Genomic DNA, 26,704 nt, shown 5'->3' on the forward strand with positions numbered 1-26,704 from the left:
TGATTATAGTAATTTTTGACTATCAGTAACAAAATTATGCCAAATGATACCGAATATAATTAATCTTCATTTTGAAGGAATAAACTTATAAAACATGTTTTGCTTAATCCTGTAAGATAAATTCACCAGGAAAGGCAATAAATAATAATAATAATAAAAATCGGATTAGCTTTAGCTTAATTGATTGTGTCGGTATATGTCATCCAGTTTTATACATGATTTCTTAGTGTTGATTAAAACTGATTTATTGATTATTTTTTTATTATTGATTGATTATTTACTTTATTTTTGCTCCTGATCGAAGAACAGGTATTCAGCAAGTTTTAAATACAGTAACATAAGCTATCAGCTTTTAAGTTACAAAATATTTGCAGAAAAAAGAACGGCAGTAATTACAAGAAATTGGTAACCGATAGTAAATTATGCAGTAAAATGTTATTCTATTTATTCAGCAATTAAGTGTTCGTAATATAAACAGAGAATATGAAAAATGGTACCTTAACAGGCTAAAAATACCCACTTGGTTTAATTTGTTTAATTTTATAAAAGCACTTATTATAACCGTGCAACATTAAAAAAAATAATAAAAAGAAGAAAACAAAATAAAACGGGCCAATATTTACCAAATAGATGGTAAAATATGCTAAATAAATCAATCAGGACTACTGGAAGATGAAGTTAAGAAACAAGCTGACATTATTTACTCGTTTATAAGTGGACTCGCTTATAGTGAAAAAAAAAAAAAAAATTTTCAAGTGCTTTACAATAGATTTCGGAAAGAAAAAAAAAAGAAAAAAAAAAGGCTTGTCAACTATTTGAACCGCTCAGAAGCCAATGCTTAACCGCATTGGCTTCTGTCCATTTTTTGATATTTTCTGATTTTTGGAAATTTTGATGAAATAAATAATAATCTTCTTAGTTATTAAAGGATTTACTCGTTGGTTACTTTTTTCTAGGTTAGACAGCCCTTTTTTTAATAGCTTCTGAATATATTGTATAATAATTTCAGAAGCCATTGTGAATAAGTCCACCTTTTATCAATATTTTTTTACATAAACTTTGAAATAAAAATTAAATTCTTCTTCTTCTTTCGATATTTGTTGGTAACACTGAAAAACAAGAAATTCATAGTAACTCAGGGTTGCCAGACGTAGTATTTTTAATACTACGGTAGTATTTTTTCACCAAAAAAAGGGGTATGGTATTTTTCGTAGTATTTTTTTAAAATGTGGTATTTTTTATTTTTTTTTAATTTTTTTTCATTTCCTAAAACAAAGAAAAGTGCCACTCTAGTTTTGAAGTAAAAAACAATTTTTGAAATAATCCAACAGTTTATTTTCTATTAGTCACTGTATCTAGTGATGATTGAGAAAAATAAAAGTTCGTTTATACTAGTAGACATAAATTTCTTATCTTTTTCAGCTGCCAAAAGGTATAAGTCCTAAAATTTTTAAGATGCTGTCATTATTTCAATAAATACTTACGTTTTTATTTACACATCCTGTACATATCTTGTTTTTTTGCAGAGTTTACACCTCGAAAAAAGACTTTATACACTTTTCTAATTAAATTAATAAACCAAGAATTTTAAAAACTAATGTATCAAAAAACATTAATTTTCTCAATTGTTGTGTTTTGGACTTAACCGCATTGGCTTCTGAGTGACTCATTTATTTTCTACTGCTAATGCTATGAGCAAGAAAATCGAATCTCAAAAATCTCAACAAAATGTATTTTTGTAACAATTTTTTGTTATATAGCAATACAAATCATCATACGAAAATGCCAAGTATATCAAAATTTCAACTTCGAATTTTTTGCCGATTTCGTGAACGGCAGAATTCTCTACAACAGTTGCGCTGCGGAAGCAACCATTCAATCCCTTTCATGATTGAATAAGAACAGTCGATTCTTACTCAATTTTAAAGAACCGAAACGCATCAACTATTAATATATATATATATATCCTGCAGGCTACATAATCATGAAAATTCAACAATCCGTAAAGCAGGTTGGCGAATTTATCGCACTATGGGACGATAAATATCGCGATAACAACGATGTCCGCGTCCTTGATGCAAAGCAGAAAATATTTTTATTATTCAAAGCATGCAGTATGGATGGAGCCTTGTACTACAAGAGCTACAATCTGTTTTTATTGTAAATTTCTTTTGTTCCGTGTTTTTATAATAATCGTGCAGAGGAGCAAGTGGAAGAAGATGTGCCGCGATAAATAAATCGGCGGAGCTTTTCAAACTCTTCGTGACTGTCAAGTAAAAAATATATATTTAGCCAGTCTCTTTTCTTCAGTCATGTACCATCGACGCTCGCTTTTTATTTATTTATTCAGATGTAATTTGCTTCCTATTCCAAACAATGAAACAAAAAGATTTGATGCTGAACTTGAAAGACTCTAATCATTTTTATGACGCTGCATTTTACGCCTTTCTCGTGTTGAGGCGTTTGTTTTAAAACGAAAATTGATGATTTGGCTTGAATTGTAGAATATTGATGTCCAAAAAATAAAAATAGCATTGTATTAAATAAAGCGTCTTAAGTTTTAAAATGGTTTTGCATTTAGTATTTACTTAATTCTTGAAAAAAGCTAAATTAGAAGTTGAAACTAAGTTATGCTATTGAGGGGGGGGGGCAAAATACTTTAAAACAAATACTTCTGAATTCTAAATTTTTTCAATAACTGAAAAAGGTAACTATTGAAGCTTCCAAATTAGTTATAATTGTAAAATATCACTAGTCTCTCTAAAAAAAAAGATTTTCAAATTTTTAAAAAAAAAACATTACGACCATAAGAAAATACAAAGTCTAGACAAAAAAAGAGCTTCTTTTTTTTTTTAAATTTGTCAGATTCTGAAAATTTCATTCCTAGTTAAATGAAAATGTAGCCAATAATCGCAAATTTTATATAATTATAGATAAAAACTTGAAGAAAAAAAACTATAAATAATTGTTATGCTAAACTTCCTGAAATATTAATTTATAAATTACGCAATGGACATTTGTTTACAGGACATTATGTTTCCATATTATAAATCGTCGAAAAAGTAAATGATAAGGTATGCATTATTAACAACTTCCATTTTTAACTAATGTTTAAAAAAGAAAAAAAATATTCATTTTCCAGTATACAGAATTTTTCTTGCAAAAATTCAAAACAGTTTTTTTTTTATCGATAAACTGTAACCAAAACTGAAAAAAAAATACATTTGGATTATTGTGTCTGATTTCATAACTTAAAATATCGTCATCACTAACTAATTAGCATATTTGACGTCACTCCTTGAACCATGGGGTGAAAATCGGATCATTAGAAAAGTTATTCAGGGTGGTCAGTGCATTGCGTTAATGCATTACGCTAAAAATAAATACAAATAGGAAGTATATAAAAAATCTCCTCTATGAAAAGCCATTACATTTATGTTTAAATATAAAAGTATTGCATATAAATTCAACTGACAAATTCTGCTAAGCCCGAGTTTTCTCGGGATAATGAATATTAGCAATATGTACATACCCGAGTTTTCTTGGGATAATGAATATTTGCAATATGTACATACCCGAGTTTTCTCGGGATAATGAATATTTGCAATACGTACATACCCGAGTTTTCTCGGGATAATGTATACTTGCAATATGTACATACCCGAGTTTTCTCGGGATAATGAATATTTGCAATATGTACATACCCGAGTTAACTCGTGATAATCAGGGAAGCTGTTAATTTCTGTTAAAGACCTTTTTCACCTAATAAGATTCGGAAATGTAGAATGCTTATAACCTGAAGAAAAGTTCTCTATACATAAGTTTAAGTTTTTTATATTTTTAAACTTAATTACCAGACAATGTAGTTCATTCATAAATAAGACATTCTATGACAAAGACAACAAAAAAATAAAGTTGTTCTTATATTTTGAATGTAGTCGAGATGTTAGATTATTGAAATTCTTTTTATCTTACAGGTTTAATTGTTAATTTCTGTTAAAATCTTTTTAACTTAGGCTTAAGAATTGTAGAATAGCTTTGAACTCGAGGAAAAGTTCCCTAAATTATTCAATTTTATTGTGATATAAAGTTTATAATAAAAAAAGTTTAATTTCCAAATCAATGAACATCATTAAAAAGTTTCATAACTCCTGAAAAGCCTAAGACATTGATTTCATTTTTAAAACTTTCAGAAACAAAATACTTATTTCGATGTAAAACTCTCATAATTTGATAAAATGTAATATTTTTAAAAATTTCATGCAGTTATTATGCAATCATGTTTTTAAAAAAGTCCAATGAAACAGACATGTTAAGATTACAGTATGTTTAAAGTCCAATAAAACAGACATTGTCCATAAATGTATAACATAAAAAGATAATAGTTTAAAACTGCTTCTGTTGATGCGTTCGTAATTGAAATTTTAAAAAAAATTAAAAAACATTAAAAAAAAATCTCATATAATGGATTCCGTAATTAAGAAAGAGGAACCGGATATTTTTGGCTGTCAACATCAAATTTATATAAGTTATAATCTGCAAATTGTTTATTTATCTCTTATTTAACGGTACTTTTGTTTGTTCTATTTTGATTACAAAAATATTTAAAATTTTTTCTTATTTTTAACCATTATACCATTATTTTACTTATTTTGACATTCAGCTATTTTTGTTACATTTTTATAAAAATGTTAAGTGACAATCCTATTCAAAACTAAAAGCGATGATCCTTTAATTATATTATAACGTAATTCTACGATATTACATAATTGCGCAACAAAAAATATTGAATTTATGACATATATGATAGATGCATTGAATTATCAGTTTATACCGATTAAAGGGTAAATACATTATATTTAGCTTTTATATTTATTTAGTATAAGTATTTTTATATTTATTTTGATATAACTTATCAAGGCTAATCATAACTTGTTTAGTTAACAAACTTATGTACTAAATATTTGCGTAATATATTTAATGAAAATTGTGTTTAGTCAACAAATGCAATTGAAATAATTATTACTAGGAATTAACCTACAATTAGTTTAAATAACCAATGTCGAAAAGGACTAAATCATTATGAAATATTTCTAAGCTATTGTTAAAATTATTTTAACATTTACTGTTTGAAAATAGTTAATTTATTATTAAATTTATTGAACAAAAAACTTTTCGGCTATTGATATAAGCGTATTTGTGAAAAATTTTAAAAATTGTAAATAAAACAATTCGTAAAATTTTTGAAGTATGAAATTACAAAATCAGAAATTTATCATTTTTTAAGTACTAGTACGATACAAATACAGACACTCCCTATAAATCATGTTTCCTTTTTAAAAAAATAATAAAGAAGGGCAAAAAATGACCTCATTTTAAAAACCTTAGAATAGTAACGAAATTAAGTTAGCAAATCCCTTGCCTGTACTAATAATGTCGGAATCATAGAAAAGTATAAAATATACTATGATGTGTAATGTTTTCAAAAATTGTAAAACAAAGTGTTTAGTTTTGAAATTTGTAATCGTTGCAAGAATAATTGCGAATTATAAATTATACTATACTGTGTAATGTTTCTAAACAAAGAATTAAATTGTCAAAAGATGAAAGATTATCTGCGAATTATAAATTGCACTATGCTGTGTAATATTTAGAAAATCCGTAGAACAAACATTTCAGTTTCCAAATTGACGATGGCTGCAAGATTACACCGTTTAATTTTTGTTAAGATAACAATAACATTCTAATCTTTGATCCGAAGAAATTGAAACTTAAACTTTTTCTTAGCTTAAAAGTTTTCAGAAAATAAACGTAACATCCTATTTTTTATTACAGTTAAAGAGTCATCATTATGTTGCTGGTATCTCAGAGAAGCTGTTATGCTACATTTTCTTTGTTTCCTGATTTTTATTCAAATGTTAGGAAAAAAAAGTTGAGTTATTAAAAAAATGATTCACAAACCGGAGGTTATATACAATAATATATTATAATAAAAATATTGAATGTAATACTGTATTGTATATAATATTAACATAATATTGTATATAATAAGCATTAAAATAATAAAAATATATTATGTACAATAATATGTATAAAGTTATATATAATAATTATAAAATATAATTTTGCCATTTCAATTTTCAAAAATATCGTAGAAACGATTAAAAACGTTTCTACCACCCTGATAATTGAAAAATATAAAGTTATAAAATGATTCATTTCCTAATGTAATGAATTTTCAAAACATGCTTAACGATAAGTTTTTTTCTTTAAAAAAAAATAAAAATTTGAAAAGAAAAAAGAAAACAAAAAGCCGAAATTTCAACAATTGCAAAACTGTTTCGACAATTCCGGATTTTCGACAGCTTCGAATTTTCGATTTCTTTTTGTATCTACATCAAAAAATGCTAAATATTTTTCTTTTTATTTCTATATATTTAATTTGCATTTTAGTAGTATTTAAAGATTATTGCCAAAAAATATTCAGATTTTTCATTTGTTAAAAATATTTTTGAAAGTCAATATACGTTACGTTTTTGATAACTACAGACTGAGAAGGAAAAAAAATCAAAGCTATCACAATATGGTAAAAATTTACCATGTTTCTGGCTCTATAGGAACAACAAAAAGCTTGGTAAGTTTTACCAGCATGTAGTGATTTTAGTAAAATTAACAGTAAAATACGGTTTTAAAATATGCGTTAAAGTTTTTGGTAAATGTGTTATTATATTTCGTAAATGGGTTTATGCGTTTGGTTAATGTGTTAATGTAATTCTGGCCTAATTAAAACTACCTAGAGCTTACAAATTTCAATTTAAGCTATACGCTAGATTACAACACTATTTGCAATTATTTTCCGACTGCTACAAGCAGAATTCATAGCGAAATCATTGCCAAAAGGAATTTAAAACCTTTTAGATATCCGACCACTTTCTGATTTACTAATATCAACCACTCGCAATATTAAGGTACATCTGTGCTTGATGACATTGCAAATTTCAATTATTTAATGATCATTTATCATCATACTATCTCAAAGATCACAAGTAAAAATTTTGACCTATTTTAGAAAAATTACAGTGTTTAAACGTCATTTAGAGCCCCGAGCCTGATGACAAATTAAAAAAAAAAAAGAAAAATTTCCTGACTGCTTTACCACAAGCTGAGTTTATCGCCATATTATTACTAAGAGAAATTTACCATCAATCGAAATTTCGTCAAATGCCAATTATATGAGTGCTTACCTTAAAAATGGATTTCTAAACTGAATAACATCTCAAATTTCAATCATTCTTGCCATTAAATGCAGATTTTATCACTATATATCTTTTAATAATTATATTACCAAAAATAATTTATAGACAATCCAAATTTCAACCGTTTTCCAACTAGTTAAAGTGTATCAAAGTGAATTTTGTAAGATAGTAATGGTGGTATTGATCAATTCTTAACCTCTGCAGACACAGTTTATCTAATCAAATAAAATTTAGAACCAAATATTTATTAACTTTCCGAATAGCTAGAGCGCTCAAATTTCAACTGAAACTCTGTGAATGATAATGAATCTATCAGTTTATAAATTTTTCCCCAACTGAATTTAAAACACAAACAAACTCAAAATTTTCCGTAGGGCCCAAAACAAGAATCGTGAGGTTCACATCATCACCATCGATAATCAGAGTCCAACATCGTTCAAAAAATGGCTTAAATCGTTCAAAAAATCGTTCAAAAAATGATGTAGCAAACAATAGCAGCAAACAATAAAATTGTTTTCTTTTTTTTTAATTTGCTGAAAAAACATAGTTTTAAAATTTTCATAATATTTTTACTATAACAATTCATTTTATCATGAATTTCTACTTTAAATAAAAACAACTTAATAAAAAATCGACATATTTTTTACTTGTCGATCACTTTATATTTAAGAAAACATTTGTGTGGTTAAATCCAGAAGATAAAATTTAAATTTAGAGAAAACAAACAGTTATTACATTTTATTTTTTTAAATACTAGTAATAAAAAATAGATTGTAACAAAACAAGACTCATTAAGATTCAGAGTAATATCATTCATCAAACATAACAATTTACTTAGCCTGATCTTATACTTTCAATAATGAATCATATAGAACAGGGATGGCGAACCAATGGCACGCGTGCCATTTATGGCACGTGACACAATATTTTGGGCACGCCACCAATCATAATTGTTATTGCTCTATGAATTGTTATTACACAAATGTCACACACTATGAAGCATATGTAACAATTAAATTAAAATTCACAAAAAGCAAACAAAATAATAAACAATTATTAATAAAAAAATTAACAATTAATGCTAAAAGCACAATTAATAACCATAAAAAACAAGCTAACAATAAATAACTAGCAAAAAAATCAACAGTCCTGCTTAAACTAATATCTTACAACCTAATATAAGTTATTTGTCATTTAATCTGCAACAACAGAAGTCCCACTGATGCTACTTTAAGTTGAGTATTTAGTATTATTATTTTCCCAATAATCATGAAGTCAAAATTATTTGACGGCACGTCTGTGATTTCATTAAACAATTTTTTAGAAAAAAGGGCACGTTGGTGAATAAAGGTTCGCCACCCCTGATATAGAAGATCTAGATAGAAGATCTATCATCATTTTTTGACAATTTAGGCAGAGATTGTAGTAAGCAAACTATATCGTAAAAGGACAAGCCCCGCTTTTCAAGATAAACGATTAAGTTATGTAAATTTACGTTATTTGTGAATTACATTATGGATGCCTACATTATTGTAGCGTGCTAAAGTATTTTTATGGGTATTATTTATTATTTTATGGGTAGTATTTATGCATGCAGGTTTTTCATATCTACAACAAAGCCACTTTTTCATTGTCAAATACCTTCAAATGAAAGTGAAATAATGCTTTATTTTCCGTGTTGGAACCATGATTGCTAGTGGATTCCATCTCTGCTTTCCGTCGATCACCCATCCCTCAAGATTGCTCCGAGATATTATATGGTTCACTTAGCGAATCAAGTTCCCTCGTTATCATTTCAAATATGACTTAATATAAAATTTTAGTTACTCAGATCATCTGTAAAAATATAAATGTTCTTTTTTCCTATTTTAGCACTAAAATTGAATGCAGCCGTATGTCAAAACAACAATAGCTGAAGCAACCCCTCCTTAAAAAATCCTATTGATTGCACGCCACAGAACTTATGGCTACAGAAATAATTAAATTATTAACAATTTTCAAAAATAATTACGAAGTTCAAAATGTCGTTAAGCAAAAACTCTTACTAAACATGCAAAATTATATAAATATATATTTTGCTCGTAAGTGCCAAATGAAGTAAGTAGTCAAATGACATAATCCCTGATCGTCCTGGCCTAACCCCTGCCCCTTTCATGTTTGTCATCAATTTTTGAGTCTGCTCGCCCAGGGCTATTTTTTATTATTTGTAAGTAGCGTAGCAGCATGCCTAATGTCAATTATTAATTTGTAATTTAATAATTATTTTTTGTTGTAATTGAAGAGCCAAGAAGAATATATTAAATGGTATATTAGTGAGGTTTTAAAATTCAGTGCAAAAACATCAAGAGGTTACCTACAAAATGCGTTTTGGCCATAATATGGTACCATGCTGCAACAATTGCCAAACATGTTGAAACCAAGATGACTAATGTTAATAATTACCGAAGATAACTATTTAAAATCAACACTAAGTACTTTTTCTATAACATTGTTGAAAAATTAACCTTACTGAAAATACTAATTTCACTGACGTCACGATAACAACGCTGTTATTTTATGGGCGATGCTGCTTATTTTACAGGCAAGCTAATCTTAGATTTGATACAATGTAAAATTACGGTAATTCGTTATTTAATGTATATTAACTCGTAATTTAACGTTTAAATATTTTTTTATGGACTTAGTTTGGTATCTCTGATGACTGCCTTCGTCTGTAATTTTAAATGGAGTATTTTTACAGTGTAAATTAAAAAAAAAAAAAAAATTAAAGTAGCAATTCTGCTTAGCTCTTATTGAATCATTTGTTCGTACTTCTCCTAAACACTTCCTGAAAATTCAATTAAACAGTCTGAAGGGGAAAAAATTCTACTGTACATTTCTGACAAAAAAAACAAAATTAAAAAAATAATAATAATTTTGATTAGTAAAATATTAGCCAGTCATTTAGTAATTTATATTCATCAGTAATGGTAACGGCTTGTCGAAAATTCTGATTTTTAAAATTTTAGTTCTTATTACTACACATATAATAAAAAAGTAATAAGTAATTTGAAAAGTAAATTATCTAAAACAATGGTTTTTATACCATGTATTATAAAAAAATTTCCAAGTTTTACAATACTTACCAAACTTTCCAACTTATTATAAAACCATATTTTATTGTTAAGTTTATAAAAGTGATTACCGCAGCGCTTCGGTAAAAATTACCGAGCTTTTTGGGGCAGCCATAGAGACAGAAATATGGTAAAATTTACTATATTACGGTAGTTTTACCATATTCTGGTTTATTTTAAATGATCATGAATAACTTTCAGGGTATCACTTTTCCTTTCTTCACAAATGCGCTAAATATTTATTAAAGTACTAAAGACTGAAAATATATTGTTAAAACAGTTAAACATATTTTTTACATTAGAATTTAAATAACAAAACAGCACAATTTGAAAGTACTATTATCTTGTGTTAAACTAACGATGACTTTCTTTTTCATTCTTATTAGTATGTATTATCAAAATATCTAAATTGAATAAATAAGTAACGCACACAAATCTATAATACTGTTTCAAAGAAGGATAATTACAGTTGAGAGTTATGATCATTTTTTACGTCACTTATTAATTCTTTTTTGAAATTAATCCGTAAAAAAGGATTCAAATTTTAAAAAATTTTCAAACAATTGAATAAATCGCATATTTTATAAAATAAAGACCGAAATAAAAGATAAAGCATTTTTTACATATTGCTATTTTTATTCGGGAAAATAAAATTTAAAAATATGCATGCATCAAACAAAAGTAACGATTTGTCATAAAAAAAGAAATTAAAGGAAATAAAAACATATAAATAAGAACTTTCGTTTCCACTATAAAATCGTTCTATTACTTATAACGAAACAAACAAGTACGAAATCAGTTATAAAGTTTTCGTCGTTTTATATTCACTTTAACGAAAAACAAACGACATATTTTCGAAATTATTAAAAAAAAAATCGAATGTAAAGCAGGTATATTTAAAAAATAGTAATCATATTTGATTTATTCTAGCATTTAAAAATATATATAGTGTTAGTATTGAAATTGCTTAGAATCTCTAATATAAGCACATTTTTTACTTGAAAAATAATTGCAAACAATAACAAAACTTATTGAATTAAAACCATTAAACTATATCTGGTTATTTCGCAAAATGTAAAAACAATGATAATGCTAAAAGGGAAAATTTTGTAACATAATTAAGTTTGTGAGAAACAAAAAATTTTGAAATTCATGAAATGATTAGTTTTAAGAAGTATGAAATAAAATGAATAACAATAAACTAGGAAAGTAATGATATAAATACCATTATTTTATTTTATTGTATAACCGGCGTTTAACAGCTGACCCATTGCTAATTACATGTTTTTGTTTTTGTTTTTATTTTATTTTGAATAGTTTTGGAATTTGAGATTGTGGTGTTTCTATGTGTTCGTATTATTTATTTATTTCTTGTTCTACTTTATTTCTTTTGGAACTGAAATCTTAACTAATTAGTCTGCTTTTCATAAAAATGTAAACAAATTTTTTTCAATTACAATTTATTTTTAAGTTAAAAGGCAATCTTATTAAATGAGATTAAATAAAAAAAAGTATCGTAGTTGCTGTTTTTTTCTTTAGTTTAAATAGATAACAAAAATCTGGATTTTGCAGCTAGATAATCTATAAAATAAAAATTAAAATTTTGTATTAAATTCTTCTTTAACTATTAATATCAAGATTCTTATGTTCAAGCTTATTCTTCAAAAATTATAAATTAACTTTTATACTACTTATATAATGTCCCTGGAAATATTATTTAAAAACTACAGTGCGTCTAATAATTTGATCTAATTATTATAATATACTAACATAATCCTTGATATAACACATTTTCTATATTTATGTAGTATATCGTCTAATTTATCCAATCGTCAAATTTATATTATGTATCGTCTAATTTAACCCATTGATACACTAACGTAAACTAGTGCAATTATTAAAAAACTANAAACCTGTTTCAGTCGCATAAAAGCAATAAAGCTGTATAGTATCACCTGATAATTAAGATTTTACATAGAATCTTATTGTGCATCTGGTAACTTGGTCAGAGACTGTAGGTTTTAAAGGTACTGAAACTCTTGAATCCAGTTTATTTAATATGAAATATAATTATTATAATGTAAAAACGGCTTTGTTGTAGATATGCACAACCTGTATGTATAAACGGCCTCTCCCCATAAAAATACTTTAGCACGTTGCAGTTATATTTAGATTGCATAAGAAATAACGTAAATTTACGGAACTTAAACCGTTTATCTTGAAATCCGCCTTGTCCTTTTACGAGTGTACGTTACGGCTAACGGACGTAAAATTACTTTTTCTTTCTTGACAGCGTATTGTTGTAATCTGCAGATAGAGAAAAAGTGACGAAACAAATTCTAAATGGTTCTGACAATTATTTTAATTGCACTTATAAAAGTTTATTTCTTATTACCTCTCAATTTCGTGCTGCAAACGAAGCAAGGGAAAGAAATCTATTTGGATGATTCTGTCACAGGAGAAATTTTGGTGAAACAAAATCAATAATTGGTGACAATAATTATTCTGGCAACTGTGAATTTTAAAAAGATTCTTCTTTCATGCTTCATGCGGTTCTAGTCGAAGAAAATTACGAAGAGCTTATGAGAATTTGAAAAGCAAGGAGAAGGACCCTTTATGTTATGAAATAATTATTACTTTCAAGTAATTAATAGGAATGGACTACACAATGAACTAAAAATGTTTTTAAAAATTCCATATGTTGTTATTATTTATTTTAGAGAAAGGTAATATAAACTATTCACTGCACCCACTAATAAACTTTATAAAACAAAAAGTGTAAAATTGCGATTAAAAAATGTACACAATTTCTTAAAATTCCTTTTATAAGAAAAATTCTAACATAAAATAATTGCGGTTTAGGAGTGTTACTTTTGTATTGTATGAGAAATTAAACTTAACGTATTGGAGTATTGTATGAGAAATTAAACTTAAGATATTTCAATGTATGGAGTTAATCCATTTGAATCGTGAACGGCTATATCAGTTTTCATTAAAAATAATTTCATAATATTTTGAATTTTATTTTATAACCAGCGTCGAACAGCAGTCACAGTTCTGAGCTTAAGAATATCAATATTCAACTCCGTAGCCTCGTAATTTTTAAACCCAACCCAGAAAACTAGAGAACTCCTTGATCAGGTAGGTTCTAAGAAAAAGAGGTCCCGGAAAAAAAGGTCCCTGGAAAAAAGGTTCCGGAAAAAAAGGCTCTCTGAAAAAGAGATCCCGGTAAAAAGGTACCGTTGTAGAGAAAAATATTTGTTTGAATATTGAATTGAGATTGAAGCGTCTCTTGGCTGTTTCACTCATGTCCAAGTTTTTATTGTCGTGTTGTCTCACGGGCAAAAAATAAAAAAATTAAAATAAAAGGTAGCATATTTTCATTAAAAAAAATAAGACTTAATACTTCTTACTTCAAAATATAAATAAATAAATAAAATTTTAAAAAATTAAAATAAATAAATAAAATTTTAAAAAATTAAAATAAATAAGTAAAATTTTAAAAAATTAAAATAAATAAATAAATAAACGAAAAGAAATTTACTCAAGAGTCCTCCTACCTTCACCTCAATTAAACAATAAATATAACTTTAAAAATAGTGAGAACAACTTTCATGGTGCGTTGAGCTGTTTCAGACTCTTCTAAAAAAGTTAGTTAAAAAATTACATAAAAAAAAGCATCTCTTATAAAAAAAAAAATTATCATTTTAAATAATCTCCCTCTTGTAAAAATAAAGAAAAATTACGCCCGCCTCAAAATTCCCTTTTCCTTCCTCACTTGATTAATCTAAATATCAACNAAATTAGTTAAAAAATAAAATAAAAAAACGCATCTCTTATAAAAAAAACAAAAAATTTATCATTTTAAATAATCTCCCTCTTGTAAAAATAAAGAAAAATTACGCCCGCCTCAAAATTCCCTTTTCCTTCCTCACTTGATTAATCTAAATATCAACAACTTCTACACAAAATATTATTTAAAACAAAAAATAACATATTTTCCATTCAAAAATATTAAAATAATTCTTCCCCATTAAGAAAAGAAATACTGAAAGACTGATGCACGTTGAAAAGTCCCCTTCTCTTTACATAAATCAGCGAAACTGAATTATAACGTTAAAACGAATATATGTTGAGACAGCGAGAGAAGCATTCAGGATGCACGGAATGCCAGAGGTGAAATTTCCCTACAGATTTTCCCATTTGTGGTACCTTTTTTTCCCGGACCTTTCTTCCAGGGACCCTATTAATTGATACCTTTTTTTCGGGCCTTTTGATCCGTCTACCGATTAAGCAAGCAGTGAGATAAAATAGCCTTCACACAGGACTTTTTGATGAAACACCCGCATTTGTATTACTTGGAGAGGAAAACCACTCACTTTTAGCCTTACGGTAAGGGGATTCTAACCATGATCCGTCTCCTACTGATGATATTTTACGTCAGTATAGTGACCGGTTCCGGGATCAGAATTCGTATCAAGCAGCGACCGCTGGGACTCAAACCAGTCTCACCTCGATGGCAGGCGAACGCAATATCACCCGCACCTCCGCGGCTCAATATTCTAAATTTGAAAGTTACACATTTTCGCTCTCGAATGGTACTTTATCATTATAACTTTCATAAGGGGCCGGGATAGCCTGGTCGGTAGGGGGCTGGGCCCATGTCCAGGAGGTCGTGGGTTCGATCCTCGCCGGCCGAAGACTCCCCCGTGCAGTAAATGGTGACTGATGCACGTTAAATCTGTCGAGTCTCAAAGTCCTCCATGTTCCCATAACAAATCAATACCTCTGGGGGTACTGATACAGGAGTTTCCTTGTCCTCTGGATTTGTTCAAAATTACAAGGCTACGGAGTTGAACTTTAATAGTCGTAAACCCAAAATTGGGTCGGTTGTTCAACGACGGTTATAAAATAAAAATATAACTTTCATTATCATTATCAGTAGAACGAAAATTCAGGATGGATATCCATATATTACACTGGGTGCAACACGGATCGTCCACCTTGCTTTGAAACTTTGACAAAACTAGCCTTTTTACAGGGTTTAAATCATTTAATCTATATTAATGAGCAGCGCATTTTAATCTATTGATCTTGATTAATTTTATGATATCTTGGTCCTCAAAGCGTTTTTAAATTTGATACCTTCATAAACAGTAATATTAAACGTAGAGTTAAAATTGATGATTAAACAAGATTTGATCTAAAGGGAAAAAGAGAATTTATAAGCGCATTCCCCTTGGCCATTTTCACATCTTCCAGCAAATTGATACAAAGTTGGAATAGAAGAAAAGGGGGCAAATGAAAGAGAGGTGATTTCAAGGTCACTGGGATTAGCGCGTACTGCGGATTCGATGAATTACCACCTGTCACTTCGCGATAGTGACTTTTTACTGCCGGCCTCCATTTGAGGAGGGGCTGTTTTCATCTTATCCGCAAAGCTTTCTGGGTGATTAAAAGCAATAAAGCATCTATGATTATGGTAAAATATCTGGAGGGAAGTTATAATCCAAGGAGTGGACTTGCAAAAAATAGGATCTGGGCGGAAAAAATAAGTTATATTAGAATATAATTTGCATGACCCCCCTGCTTGCTTGTTTTTCTTCAATATTTTCATATTTTTGGTGAAAGGGGGTGGAGTTCTTAAGAGGATTCTACCCGCGCCATCTTGGATTTTAGATTAAATTTTTGATTCCTTGATGTTTTTTTTTTGTACTTATCAAACTTTTATATGATCTACTATTATTCGGCAGCACAGTACCTTTCACAAAATGTAAGAAATAGTGGGGTCACTTTGTTAAATAAGGAGAAATAGAGCCTGATAATTTTCAGAATTTCTATGAAATTTTCCACAAAACTTAACAGTAATTAAAATTTGTGATTTGTGTTTTTAAATTAGTAGTTTATAACTACACATATACCAATTTTTAGATTTTTTTTAAAATTTAATTTCTTTTAAAAATAAAAAATTTAAACTAATTAAACAGATTTTTTTAAAAAAAATTTAAACTCATGGAAACGGATTTGGAAACTGATTAAACTCATGGAACTGATTTAAACTCATGGAAACTGACTCATGGAAACTGATTGATGATTCTTATAAAATAAATTGTATAAAAATAAATAAATAAATATTTATCAAACATTTAAAAACAGATAAATGTATACTATTTAACTACCTTTAAAAACTACTGAATTACAAAACTGAATGGATTTAATTTGGTCAGAAAAAATTAGAAAAGAAAACTAAATCACCGTACGCTTTCTACTTCATGGTATGATTAAATGACGGCCTTGTATTTTAAATGCATCGAAAGATACTGCCGAAATCAACGATCAGTTTATTTGTGAAAATTAAACGAAAAGGATTAAAAGCATAGCTAGAATTTTCCTTCCCATCTCCACCCCTTTAAAAGTACAATTAGGTAGAGGAGAGAAAGGTGTCTTAAAAACATAAAAATTCAACTTCTTTAATAAAATATGAAGTTGTACCTTTGAAAATTGTCATAATTGACCTAGAGATTTCTAAATTATTGTTCCTCTTATTCATTGATAATGTGGAATTTTAAACGTAATCACGAAACGAAGCACCTCTTTTCGTTTAGCGAGAATTTAATATAATTAAATCGAAAGTTTTAATAAATAAAATATATAATATGCTAGCATTATTAATTATGCTAGCATTTTTTAATTCTCTGTTTCCTAGAATAGCATTATTTTCAAAAATATTTTAATTTACAACAGTCTTTCAGAGGTGAATTTTGTGAAAATATTAGTATAACTGATTATAAATATGTCAGTTTAATATATTTGTTTTGAAAAAAAAAATCACTAGTTGAAATACTGTTATTGTGCCATAATACAAAAAGCGTAATTACCGGGAAAAAAACTGTTAAGAACTTCTTAAAAGTGCTAACCAATAAGTTTAAAAGTCTGAAAAGTTTTTTTTCCGTAAACAACTTTAAAAAAATATTTAATTGCATTAAATGTGGTACCAACGGCGTCTTCTTAGATTCTTCATTTCTGTCTTTTTTTTTTTTTTCCTTAAAAGGAATACCGAAAGTTTTCTTTGAATAACAGCTTAATCGAATTTCAGATTTTTTTAGAAATCGTTTAGACTTGCAAGATCTAGTTCATGATGAAAATTGCTTTGAGGGTACGCTTTACACAGCAGGAGAAACTTTTCATCACAAATTCTCTTCCCCCTCCGTAAGTAATTTAAAATATAGAAAAAGTGAATTCAGTCCAACCATGAAGTTTCAAATGCGGGAAAGAAATGTTCAAAATAATGAATACAAATTAAGAGAGGATAACTTAGGATTATGCTTTTCCATTATTTGTTTGTATTTTGATTTTTTTTTCTTTCAGTAATTGAAACTTCTTGACTTAGTCTAGGTTTACCTGCACTCACCTTCTCTACACTTTAAATTTTAAACTAGGTGATTTACGATGAAAACTTTTAGTCACGACATAGCGTCCTCTGCAGTGCCTGATTTATCATAAGGTCTGAAAGGCTTAGGACCCACATTAGTGGGGGCTCCATAAATGTTACAAATTTTTTATTTTTGTGATTTCTCTAAAGAATTGTCTATTAGAATTACGAGTAAACAAAGATTGAAATAAATAAAAGCTCAAGCTAACTAATATATCGTAATTTACTTATGTTATAAATAATTTAAAAACACTTCATTATTAAACAACATGTAAATTGGTTTAAAGTAACGACAAAGGGATCCCTTGTCAGTTCTGTGTCTATGCCCCCCGCATTTCTAGATCAGGCCCAGGTGGAGGAAAAATGGGCATATGTCTCCCTCAAGAATTAGAAGTCTCTGAGGGAGACGGCTTAGACCGATCCCTTTCGTTTCTTGCCCCTTTTTTCCTAAATTCCCAGAATGTTCCATATCACTTTTATCATATCACTTTTATGTATCATATCAATTTTTTAGTTGCTGTCCAGATACCCTTTTAGATGGTAGGCCGGTCCCTTTATTTAACATTACAAAAACATTTTAAATTACTGATGATTAGGTTTTGTGTTTGAGGAGGTGGAATTTGTTATTCGTTAATGTAAGAAACTTCAAGAGGGAAAAGAATATAGAAAAATGGGGGGAGGGATGTTTGGAAAAAGGGTTCAGATATGAAATGAAAGACGCTATAAAAATAATTTACGTGTAACGGAAAATTAATACTTTAAATTTAAGCACATCTCCAAATTAAATCGTTTCTTTCAGATTGTTTAGAATTTTTACAAAACTATCTTTAAAAAAAATTCTAAATCACGTAGAATATTAAGTTAATAAAATCAATCTGTTATTTAAGAATTTTCTAATTGCAATAAATATATTTTTCAATGTATTTAATTTTATACATAGTTTTTACATACGCTACACTGTTAAAGTGTTGAACCATAATATGGTTAAAATTTGATACAACCTTTAATATGGTGCTATATAGTATTATCGTACTTATGAAACTTAATAACGCGATACTATTGTTCACTTTGAACAAAAACATAGTTCAATTTTAAACCGTAATTAAGATTGAAAAAAAAAAAAAAAACTCAATAGTATTTATGGTTCAAACAACAGATAATATGGTTCAAATGGTGAATTTATTTTTCGAAAAAGTTAAAAATATTTCTGCTACAAAACACTGTTATTTTGTTTTTCAAATCAGGTATATTAACATAACTTTTATTTTCTTAAGCGCAACATCAGTTTTTACTTTCTGGGTTTAACTTAAACGAAAAACGTGACAACCTTTCTAAAAATAACCGATTCATATAACAACCAGTTGACTTTCTGGAGAAGGAACAGAAGAGGAAAAGGACGGACACAGAGCAGAAACGTGTCTGGATTTGCGCTGCCAAATGATTTCCGTCCGAGTAAAATTAGAATATTTTCACAGTGGACCATCAAAGCCGAAACGAAATCACAAACCAGCCTGTCAAAAATGCCCACCCTCCTTCCCACAGCTGTCCCTCCACTCCTACCCTCTCTCAGAGTCTGTGAACTCCGGGGGCCATTTTCATTCTCTGTTCCAAGTCACTATGGCAACTCCAAGTGGCATCCACCAGCAGCGGTATTATATTGCACTCTCTTGTGAGTAATGCTCCTCACTCAAGCGAATTGCGTAGGGGTGATTATCAGGAGGGGGGGAGGGAGGAATGAGTGAAGGTAGGAAAGTGAAGGGGGGCGAAGGAGTGAGGGTGGGGTGGAAGGTCAGAAGTAGAACTGAACCGCCCATTCATTAAGGATTAGGTTGTATTCCGCTACCGGTGATAGGTTGGATTAAAGGTGAATGATGTAAAATAAACAACAGGTTTAGTAAGATGTCTGTTGTTTTTTTTAATTCGAGTTTGAATTTGGAAAAAGTTTTAATTAACTGCCTGAATAATTTAAAGTCGGTGCGGATTTAAAAAAAAAAAAAAAAAATGCTTAAGAAATAAAAGTATTAAATAAAAAGCACTTCTCTTAAATTTAAACTTTTTTCATTGATTTTATAACAAAAGAAAAAAATTAATTAAATAGTTGGTTTCTTAAAATAAATATAGGAATTAATGATTGACATGTTATTAATTATTTTTAATGAATTAGTTAAGGATATCGTATTTTGGTTGTTCAAGGTTGTTTGGTTGAGTTTGAATTTGGAAAAAGTTTTAATTAACTGCCTGAATAATTTAAAAATAAAAAATAAAAAAATTCTTAAAAAAATACTTAAGAAATAAAAGTATTAAATAATAAGCACTTCTCTTTAATAGGAACTTTATTAATGATGGGAATGTTATTAATTATTTTTTTCATGAATTAGTTTAGGATATCATATTTATGTTGTTACTTAATTTTTTTGATAATTTTGACTTTTTTTAAACAGGAAATTAATTATTACGGTAAAGGTGTGATTGTTTTACCTCATATCAGGAGTAGTAATTAAGGATTATATTCTATTCCGGTACCTGTGATTGGTTTGGATTAATGGTGAATGATGTAAAATAAACAACAGGTTTAGTAAGGTTTTTAATTCGAGTTTGAATTTGAAAAAAGTTTTAATTAACTGCCTGAATAATTTAAAAATAAAAAATAAAAACACACTTAAAAAAATACTTAAGAAATAAAAGTATTAAATAATAAGCACTTCTCTTTAATAGGAACTTTATTAATGATGGGAATGTTATTAATTATTTTTTTCATGAATTAGTTTAGGATATCATATTTATGTTGTTACTTAATTTTTTTGATAATTTTGACTTTTTTTAAACAGGAAATTAATTATTACGGTAAAGGTGTGATTGTTTTACCTCATATCAGGAGTAGTAATTAAGGATTATATTCTATTCCGGTACCTGTGATTGGTTTGGATTAATGGTGAATGATGTAAAATAAACAACAGGTTTAGTAAGGTTTTTAATTCGAGTTTGAATTTGAAAAAAGTTTTAATTAACTGCCTGAATAATTTAAAAATAAAAAATAAAAACACTCTTAAAAAAATACTTAAGAAATAAAAGTATTAAATAAAAAGCACTTCTCTTAAATTGAAACTTTTTTTTATTGATTTTGTAACAAAAGGAAAAAATATATTAAATAGTTGGTTTCTTAAAATAAATATTGCAATTAATGATGGGAATGTTATTGTGGGGAGAGTAGATTGGTCGATACTGTACAGTTATTAATTATTTTTAATGAATTACTTTATGATATCGTATTTTTGTTGTTACATAATTTTTCTGATAATTTTAACTTTTCAGAAAATTAATTATTATGTCAAAGGTGTGATTGTTTTACTCAGGGTGCGTTGCCTAATTATTCAACAAAAAATAAGCACCTTTTAAGCTCTTTTCAAGCACTCAAAAGAATATTTTTAAGCACTTTAAAAAAAATATCATAACTAGGCAGGGGCGGAAAGTTTTTGACAATTTACGGTTTTATCTTGTTTTAACAGTCACGTCAAAAAAAAAAAAAAAAAAAANAAAAAAAAAAAACTTTTTGCATTGTTTTTGACAATTGTCAAAAATCATGAAATTTTGAATCATGTAAAGCGGATGGCGTTTTAATACGCTACGGACGGACAATACGCCGAAATAAATTGGGGTTGAATTAATTATGAAAACGTTGAATAACTGTGTCTTTTTGCATAACTCGAAGCGAAAATCAATGTAGTAAAAGAAAAATCTCATTTTGAAAAAGGGAAAATTAAGCTCTTATTAAAAACACCCAATGAAAAAAGCACCCTTAAGGGCTTTTTGAAAAACGAAAATCGAAAATAAGCACCTTTAAGTACTTTTTAAAAACGCTAAGCACCCCTTCATATCATGGGTAGTAATGCAACCGACATCGGTTTTAAGAATTAAAATCTCTCTATTATAAGGATTAAAACTTTACTCAAGAAACGATATTTTATACAAATTATTGAATAGTTTTAACTTGGTTTTAGAAATTGCAATTATTAATTTATAAAAATCTGCTAGTTATATAAAATTGATGGCATTATAATAAAAATATCAATTTAAAAAACATTTCTCAGAAAAATTTCCTAACAGCATCTCCGTCCATAATTTGCATTTCGTTCCTAAAAAAGCTGCTTCTTTTACTGCTTTTCTTTTCTTTCCTTTTTTTCCCCAGTTCTACTCTTTTGGCTATTTTTCGCGTTCTTTTTTTTTTCTTTTTTCCCAGTTCTTTTTTTTCTTTCTGGATTGTTTCCCCCCCCCCTTTTTTTTTAGAAGAAAAAATCCCTTTTTTCTCCTTGATTCGTCTACGTATGTTTCAAGTATGTTTTTAGTAAACGAATGCACAGAAAAATAAAGACAATAAACATAGCAAGATTATCTAACCCATTAATTGTTTTTACGCTTCTCGTAGTTGCTTTAATTAAAAGTCTTTTTTCAAATGAATATGAAAATGCTAACGTCATGAGAATTACAATAGTTAAAACTAACTAATTACAAGAATAAATAAACGACAAAGAAAACCTCATTTAGCAAGATGACTTTCATAAAAAATGCTATTCGTGATTGTTGAGCTGGAAAAGTGTAAATGTAAGCGGGGGATGAATGTCGGAAAAATAATTAAGCACTTTTTATAAGAAAAATCAAAACTTTAAATTCATTATAAATTAAGCAATGTAAAAGTTTTTTTTTAACCCTTTAAAAATGTAGATATGTAGACCTTGGGTTATTAGATTGCACTAGAGCTTTCAATCTGCTCAAGTAATGTTTAATTAGCAATAAATTTTCGAATTTTAATTAAAAAAACGTTTGTGATTTTATTTGTTAATAGTTATCCCAATGTTACATGATCTGAGCTCAATAAAAATGTTCAAAAATTCATGATTCATTAATGATTTTTTTTTTCGTCTAAAAGGCGAAATGTTGCCAAATGGATGTGATTTTTAAGAAAGTTAAATGATTTTCAAAACATTTAAGCACATTTGTCAGTTCCTCCTTTTTAAAGCAAAAGGTAATATACGCAGTATAAAGGCAACATACACACACAGTTTAGAATCATAGTTCTGCCATGTGCGTAAGAAACTTAAACTGTGGATTTTTTTTTTTTCCCTTGGCAAAAGAATTTTAAAAAACACTGTTAAACGTTTTATATTTCCTGGGGATTCACTTTTATTAGAAGTTTTAGAGTTAAGAAAATACGCCATTATTGCACTAGAAGTCTTATTTTTCTACAGAAATTTTATATTTTTATTAAAATGCCGAAGCAAGCCGTTAGGAGGCGTTAAACACCGAAATCGCAAAAACGACAATAATAGACAGAAATCTTTTTTTTTTCTTCTTTTTTTTTAGTGTGTGATTGGTTAAGCTAGTGGGCTGGCTGGGGATGGCTAGTCTAAAATAAAACCTTACAAATTAATTACTTCTTTTCTTAAGAAATATTTTATATACTCCTTCCTTCTTTCTCTTTTTTTCTTTTCTTTTCTTTTCTTATTACCGACTATGTTGTTGAACATGGATCAAAATTCCTTGGTATTCTAACCATAGATGGTAAAGATAGAGCCCTAGAAAAAACTATACATTTGACTACAGTTGAGTGTTATTGTAGATAATTCCGTTAATTTTAATATCATTAGAGCAAAACGAATTGGGTGAATAGCCTCGGTTACGTTATTACGCCTATGGTTATGCGGAAAATGAATAGCTGAATTTCAGATTCACATGTTTGTATGTGACAACTTGGTATTCGTCGTTGTAAAACATACAAAACTCAAATTTCTGAGACTTACTTTAATACTGACGTTTAAATACGTTTTAAATACTTACAGGCATTTCAGAAATTATAAAATAAATTAATAATCATTGGAATTTGGGAAAATGCAAGTTTATTTTGGCATCCTGCTCTTTTCAAAAGGTTTTGGATATGTTGATAACTAATGAAACCTACCCTAGAACCTGTCATTCAAATGATCTCTAAAAGATAAAAGGGCGGAGTTTTAACCCAGCTTTTAAATTCTGGCTGGATAGGGGGTGTATGGGATCATAGGTTGCCCACATATGGGGAGCTACAGCAACTCTTTCCGAGGTGGGGAAGTAAAGGATAAAGGAAAAAGGGAAGGAAATGTCATTCGATATGACAGCATTCATCGTTACTCATTCATATACCTAAATCCGGTTTAAGAACATGAAAAAGAATTCCTAAAATGTGATAGATTAATGATTAATGCTATAATAATGGTAGAAATATAACATTGACATCAATAAACATTTTAAAACTTTAAGTAGTGCTAATTTAACCTTCATATATCATATAGGAAGCATTCTGTTTTAAAACCCTTCTTTTTAATATTTTTTCAAGTTACATGTTTAATTTCCATGGATTATTAAAATTAAAAAACAGTTTATCCCTTAGTTTAGGGGTGCATAAACTTTTCGAGTGATAAGCCACTTGTACAGCAGGTTGACGAATGAAGGATCGCATGCACAACAAGTACTTAGACAACAAGTATTGACTGCAATTGTGATATTTTTTAAAGAAACATCATTGTTTTCGATGTTAAATTCTTTTTATCAGTCAACGTAAGTCGTAAAATCAGAATTTAGTCGGCTGTCAAACGCAGATTATAAAATATAAAATAAAATAAATATAAAATAAATATATATAATATATATAAAATATTAGTAATGTTAGCAAAAATAACATTCATAATTCATTAATATTTATAAAATTTAGTATTTAATAATAAAAAATTAGAAATAAAATGAATAAAACAGTAAACTGTTTTTTTCACACAAGCTTAAAATTCGCGTGTTGTAATAATATTGTATTAAAATTATCGTAATTTTTAGGAAGTAAAAAGAACTATGTGGAACTGAGCAGCAATTGTCAAAAAACGATCGTACAATAGATGGAAATATTAAGAATAAAGCGAATATTAAAAGTGATTATTAAAATGTGCGATTCGAAACTTGTGACTCATCATAATATAGTATTAAAAATATCAGGATTTTCGAAATCTCGTAGAAAAGAATATAGCGATAGCTGCAAATAAATAAATAACTTTGATGATGAATAACTTTCGATTGGCGATGAAATCGGAGCAAATAAAGCAAGTATCGAAAGAGAATTAAAATCCACTGCTTGAAACTCGCAAGTCGTAATAATATCAAGTTAGAAATATCGGAATTTTCAATACTACTTGGAAAAATGTAACAACAACTGTAAAAGAAAAGAAAAAAAAATCGAAAAATAACTTTGATTGACGAAATTGGCGCGAACAAAGCCCAACAAAAGTGATTATTAAAATACGCGATTTAAAATGTGCAAGTCGCAAAAATATGGTATTAAAAGTGTTGGGATTTTCAAAACTACGCTGAATATGTAGCAATAAGTACCGAAAGAACGATAAAATAAAAATCCCTTAGAGTTTGATACGCGATTTAAAATTCGCAAGTCGCAAAAATATGGTATTAAAAGTGTTGGGATTTTCAAAACTACGCTGAATATGTAGCAATAAGTACCGATAGAACGATAAAATAAAAATCCCTTAGATTTTGATACGCGATTTAAAATTCGCAAGTCGTAAAAATATGGTATTAAACGTGTCGGGATTTTCAAAACTACGCTGAATATGTAGCAATAAGTACCAAAAGAACGATAAAATAAAAATCCCTTAGATTTTGATACGCGATTTAAAATTCGCAAGTCGCAAAAATATGGTATTAAAAGTGTTGGGATTTTCAAAACTACGCGGAAAGAGTAACAATAACTGCAGAAAGAATGATAAAATAAAAATCCCTTAAATTTGTGATGAAATCGGAACAAATAAAGCTCTCATTTTAGTGCGTTATTCGAGTGTCGTAATAATTTATATAAAAATATCAGGATTTATACAAAGCCAAGTGCAAATGTGGAGCAGCAACTGTCGGAAACGCGATAGAGAAATCGCTTAGATTTTTCCATCGCGATGAAATCGCAACAAATAATGCATATGAAATTAATTTAAGATGAAATCGGAACATATAATGTCCATGAAAAGTGATTATATTGAAATGTCGAAACGAGCGAGTCGTCATAATATGGTATTAAGAATATCAGTACTTGAAAACTACGTAGATATCCGACATTAATTGCCGAAAATACGTTCGAAAAGTAATTTAGATTAACGATGAATTGGTTAAAAATAAAACGCTTCAAAAAATGATAACTCGATTTTCAAAATTTGCATATTACAATGGTTTATTAAAAATATATAGACTTTTTTTTTTCGCAATATGTTCAGGTACAGTCACGGCCGCACTTAAACGGCTGGAGGGCCGTATGTGGCCCGAGAGCCACAGGTTCTGTAACCCTACCATAGTTTATAAATATTTCTCTCTAATTTTAGCTTTTTTTTTAATTTCTAATGAATTTCATTAAAATGAAATTTAAAATATATTTTAAATTTTTATTGCATAACAAATTCTTTTTTAAAATTACTTTTTTTAAAATAACTTTTTTTAAGCTAACCACTTAAATATAAGTAATTAATTCTTCGAACTGATTAGTTGATAGGAGAAGTGCTTTAAAATTTATATTTATTCAATAAAAATAAATAAATAAATATAAACATTTAGTGGACAAATGATATACTAGTCAAAAGAACAATAATGCAAAAGCAATAGTTAATTTAATCATAAGCTTTTTTTTTATTTTTTTTATTTTGTGCACTTAGCATTTTATCGTGACACGTTTAACAGAATGTTAAAAAATATATAGAGTATTTTTTGGAAAAGTTACTTTCAATATTTATAAATTCTTTTTTCAAACATTAAAAAAAAAACCTTTGTTCAAAAGAAAAAAAGAAAGACAAAAGTTTTTGACTGTCGTTATAGAAGTGAAGTACATATGGAAAAAA

The 26,704-nt window shown here is 28.1% G+C and overlaps 1 protein-coding gene across 2 annotated transcripts in view; it reads right to left on the reverse strand.

The window, feature by feature from the left end:
• LOC107444248 (polycomb group protein Psc) overlaps positions 1-26,704 on the reverse strand; it is a 185,079-nt gene that overhangs the window by 96,962 nt on the left and 61,413 nt on the right. The gene's annotated exons all lie outside the window — the stretch shown is intronic.

This window comes from Parasteatoda tepidariorum, chromosome 1 (assembly GCF_043381705.1).
Source record: "Parasteatoda tepidariorum isolate YZ-2023 chromosome 1, CAS_Ptep_4.0, whole genome shotgun sequence".
Taxonomy (NCBI): domain Eukaryota; kingdom Metazoa; phylum Arthropoda; class Arachnida; order Araneae; family Theridiidae; genus Parasteatoda; species Parasteatoda tepidariorum.